A 6,000-nucleotide genomic window follows, 5' to 3' on the forward strand; every position below is an offset into this window, starting at 1 on the left:
GTGTGTGTGGGGCTGGTGCTAATATATCGTATCTGGTTCACACTGAACCCAGCTCGACATGCACAGACGCACACACACACACACAGAGTCACACACACACACACACACACACACACGCACACACACAGTGACACACACACACACACACAGTGACACACACACACACACACACACACACACACACAGAGTCACACACACACACAGACGCACACACACACACACACACACACACAGTCACACACACACACAGTCACACACACACACACAGTCACACACACACAGTCACACACACAGTCACACACACACACACACAGTCACACACACACACAGTCACACACACACAGTCACACACACAGTCACACACACAGTCATACACACACACAGTCACACACACACACAGAGTCACACACACACACATACACAGTCACACATACACAGTCTCACACACACACACACACACAGTCACACATACACACAGTCACACACACATACACACACACAGTCACACACACACACAGTCACACACACACACACAGTCACACCGTCTCTCTCTCTCTCACACACAGTCACACACACACACACACAGAGTCACACAGTCTCACTCTCACACACACACACAGTCACACCGTCTCACTCTCTCTCTCACACACACACAGTCACACATACACACAGTCACACATACACACAGTCACACACACACACACATTTTCACACACACACAGAGTCACACACACACATTGTAACACACACACACAGTCACACCGTCTCTCTCACACACACAGTCACACACTCACACCGTCTCACTCACACACACACAGTCTCACACACACACACACACAGTCACACACACAGTCACATTGTCTCACTCTCACACAGTCACACTCTCTTACACTCTCTCTCACAGTCACACACTCTCACACTCTCTCTCACACAGTCACACACAGTCACACTCTCTCACACACTCTCTTACTCTCACACACAGTCACACTCTCTCTCACACACAGTCACACTCACACACAGTCACACTCTCTCACACTCTCACACAGTCATACTCTCTCACTCTCACACACAGTCACACTCTCTCACTCTCTCACAGTCTCACACACAGTCACACTCTCTCACTCACACACACAGTCACACTCTCACACTCTCTCACACTCTCACACACAGTCACACTCTCTCACACTCTCTCATTCTCGCACACAGTCACACTCTTTCTCACACTCTCACACACAGTCACACTCTCTCTCACTCTCACTCTCACACACAGTCACACTCTCTCACTCTCACACACAGTCACACTCTCTCTCACACTCTCTCTCACACTCTCTCTCACACTCTCTCACACTCTCTCTCACTCTCTCTCACACTCTCTCACTCTCTCTCACTCTCTCTCACTCTCACACACAGTCACACTCTCTCTCACACTCTCTCACACTCTCTCTCACTCTCTCTCACTCTCACACTCTCTCTCACTCTCTCTCTCACACTCTCCCACTCTCTCTCACACTCTCTCACTCTCTCTCACACTCTCACACACAGTCACACTCTCTCTCACACTCTCTCTCACACTCTCTCTCACACTCTCGCTCACACTCTCTCTCACACTCTCCCACTCTCTCTCACACTCTCCCACTCTCTCTCACACTCTCTCACTCTCTCTCACACTCTCACACACAGTCACACTCTCTCTCACACTCTCTCTCACACTCTCGCTCACACTCTCGCTCACACTCTCTCATACTCTCTCTCTCACACTCTCTCTCTCACACTCTCTCACACTCACACACAGTCACACTCTCTCTCACACTCTCACACACAGTCACACTCTCTCACACTCTCACACACTCTCTCTCACACTCTCTCTCACACTCTCTCTCACACTCTCACTCTCTCTCACACTCTCTCTCACACTCTCCCTCACTCTCCCTCACTCTCCCTCACTCTCCCTCACTCTCTCTCACACTCTCACTCTCTCTCACACTCTCACACTCTCTCACTCTCACACACAGTCACACTCTCTCTCACACTCTCTCTCACACTCTCTCTCACACTCTCACACACAGTCACACTCTCTCACACTCTCTCATTCTCGCACACAGTCACACTCTTTCTCACACTCTCACACACAGTCACACTCTCTCTCACTCTCACTCTCACACACAGTCACACTCTCTCACTCTCACACACAGTCACACTCTCTCTCACACTCTCTCTCACTCTCTCTCACACTCTCTCACACTCTCACTCTCTCTCACTCTCACACACAGTCACACTCTCTCTCACACTCTCTCATACTCTCTCTCACTCTCTCTCACTCTCACACTCTCTCTCACTCTCTCTCTCACACTCTCTCTCACACTCTCTCTCACACTCTCACTCTCTCTCTCACTCTCACACACAGTCACACTCTCTCTCACACTCTCACACTCTCTCTCACACTCTCTCACACTCTCACACTCTCTCACACTCTCTCATACTCTCTCTCACACTCTCTCTCACACTCTCACACACAGTCACACTCTCTCACACAGTCACACTCTCACACACAGTCACACTCTCTCACACACTCTCACACTCTCTTACAATCTCTCTCTCACACTCTCCCTCACACTCTCACTCTCTCTCGCACTCTCTCACACTCTCTCACACTCTCCCTCACACTCTCACTCTCCCTCACACTCTCACTCTCTCTCACACTCTCTCACTCTCTCTCACACTCTCACACACAGTCACACTCTCTCTCACACTCTCTCACATTCTCTCACACTCTCTCTCACACTCTCTCTCACACTCTCTCACACTCTCTCTCACACTCTCTCTCTCACACTCTCTCTCACACACTCTCTCTCACACTCTCTCTCACACTCTCTCTCACACTCTCTCTCTCTCACACTCTCACACACAGTCACACTCTCTCTCACACTCTCACACACTCTCACACTCTCTCACTCTCTCTCACACTCTCCCTCACTCTCTCTCACACTCTCACTCTCTCTCACACTCTCACTCTCTCTCACACTCTCACTCTCTCTCACACTCTCACACTCTCTCACTCTCTCACACTCTCACACACAGTCACACTCTCTCTCACACTCTCACACACAGTCACACTCTCACACTCTCTCACATTCTCTCTCTCACACTCTCTCTCACACTCTCTCACACTCTCTCTCTCACACACTCTCTCTCTCACACACTCTCTCACACTCTCTCACACTCTCTCCCACACTCTCTCACACTCTCTCTCACACTCTCTCTCTCTCTCACACTCTCTCTCACACTCTCTCTCTCACACTCACACACTCTCTCTCACACACTCTCTCTCACACTCTTTCTCACACTCTCTCTCTCTCACACTCTTTCTTTCACACTCTCTCACACTCACACTATCTCACACTCTCACACACTCTCTCACACTCTCACACACAGTCACACTCTCTCTCACACTCTCTCTCTCACACTCTCACACATTCACTGACCTTGGGCTGGCAGCCCTGGTGCTTTTGCAGTTTTCTCATTTTCTCACTGTGTCAGACTCCAGCTGATGGCCTGATGTCCCAGCAAAGCCGTGCTGCCCAAGTGCAATGTTTTGGCTTCTCACGCTGTATATTCTTGTCTTCAGCATCACCAGTCGCTCCCGTAGGTGGACCTCTTACCTCGAGTCCTCTATGATCTGGAGTGTACCCTGAACACCCTGGTAAATGATAGAATAGAAACATAGAAAAGTTACAGCACGGAAGAAGGCCATTCGGCCCATCGAGTCCGTGCCGGCTCTATGCAGGAGCAATCCGGCTAGTCCCACTCCACCGCCCTTTCCCCGTAGTCCTGCAAATTTTTTCCATTCATTTACTTATCCAGTTCCCTTTTGAAGGCCATGATTGAATCTGCCTCCACCACCCCCTCGGGCAGTGCATTCCAGATCCTAACCACTCGCTGGGTAAAAAAGTTTTTCCTCATGTCACCTTTGGTTCTTTTGCCAATCACCTTAAATCTGTGTCCTCTGGTTCTTGACCCTTCCACCAATGGGAACAGTTTCTCTCTATCTACTCTGTCTAGACCCTTCATGATTTTGAATACCTCGATCAAATCTCCTCTCAACCTTCTCTGTTCCAAGGAGAACAACCCCAGCTTCTCCAGTCTATCCATGTAACTGAAGTCCCTCATCCCTGGAATCATTCTAGTAAATCTCTTCTGCACCCTCTCTAAGGCCTTCACATCTTTCCTAAAGTGCGGTGCCCAGAACTGGACACAATACACCAGTGTAGGGAGAGCCGGGCATTGTAACCGAGAGCCTTTGCCCTGTAGATTGCCCACTGGAATGGATTACAGGCCACCACATGACTGTCCTCTCTTTCAAAGACAGACTGAGTTTACAATCTCTCATAACCAAAGTCAGACTTTGAACCAATGGATGGTGTTAAAGAAAAAAGAAAGTCTTGCATTTATTTTGCGTATTTCACAATTTCAGGACGTCCCAAAGTGCTTTTCAGCCAATGAATTATTTTCTGAATTTTAGTCACTGTTGTAATGTAGGAAATGCAGCAGCTATTTTGCACAGCAAGATCCCACAAACAGTAATGTGATAATGACCAAATAATCTGTTTTAGTGATGTTGGTTGAGGAATAAATTTTGGCCAGGACACCAGGGAAAACTCTCCATCTCTTCTTCCAGTAGTGGCTGTGGGATCTTTTACGTCCACCTGAGAGGGCAGACGGGGCCTCGGTTTAATGTCTCATCTGAAAGACGACCCCTCTGACAGTGCAGCACTCCCTCAGTACTTCACTGGGCGTGTCAGCCTGGATTATGTGCTCAAGTCTTTGGTGTGGGGCTCGAACCCACGACCGTCTGACTTGGAGATGAAAGTGTGCTGCCACTGAGCCCCAGCTGATTTTATTTACATAAATACGATATCACAGTGAAATATACCTTCTTTTACTCTTTGTGATTACATAAAGTAATAAGGATCAGGCTGACAGGTGAGTGGGATTAGGAGTAGAATGGGATACGGGCAGCAGAGCATTGAAGGAGCTGAAGTTTATCGAGGGTGGAAGATGGGAGGCCGGACAGGAGAGCATTGGAATAGAAATATATAGACAGAGTAGAACGAGCTTTACTCTGTATCTAACCCATGCTGTACCTGCCCTGGGAGTGTTTGATGGGACAGTGTAGAGGGAGCTTTACTCTGTATCTAACCCTGTACCTGCCCTGGGAGTGTTTGATGGGACAGTGTAGAGGGAGCTTTACTCTGTATCTAACCTGTGCTGTACCTGCCCTGGGAGTGTTTGATGGGACAGTGTAGAGGGAGCTTTACTCTGTATCTAACCCTGTACCTGCCCTGGGAGTGTTTGATGGGACAGTGTAGAGGGAGCTTTACTCTGTATCTAACCCTGTACCTGCCCTGGGAGTGTTTGATGGGACAGTGTAGAGGGAGCTTTACTCTGTATCTAACCCGTGCCGTACCTGCCCTGGGAGTGTTTGACGGGACAGTGTAGAGGGAGCTTTACTCTGTATCTAACCCGTGCCGTACCTGCCCTGGGAGTGTTTGACGGGAGAGTTTATTCTGTATTGATTTTCACGAGGAAGAAATTTTCCATATTAATACAATCAATAAACAGACCTCAACGTTTGTGTTCCTCCGGTATTTTATTAGTATCCTATAGAACCTTTAATTGATGTGATAACAGAATATAATTGGTGAACTGTTAGAGTGAGGATTGTACCTCATTAATGTCACTTCAAATGATGATTATTAAAATCAAATCCCTAATATTTCATTAACAGTTCAGGAAATAAGGCTAATTGAAATTCTGGGCTGTGATAATTCATACAATTAAAATGGTATCAATACTTGTTCTGATTAAACATGGTAGTGAGTACCATTGAACAGTCCGACCCCAGGTAACATACCAGGTCTCAGAAACTGAGAAAAAAGGACTGAGAGACACCAGTCAATGTAGAGATATCTCCCTGAGAGAGAGGGACTGAGAGACACCAGT

Source organism: Heptranchias perlo, chromosome 10 (assembly GCF_035084215.1).
Source record: "Heptranchias perlo isolate sHepPer1 chromosome 10, sHepPer1.hap1, whole genome shotgun sequence".
Taxonomy (NCBI): Eukaryota; Metazoa; Chordata; class Chondrichthyes; order Hexanchiformes; family Hexanchidae; genus Heptranchias; species Heptranchias perlo.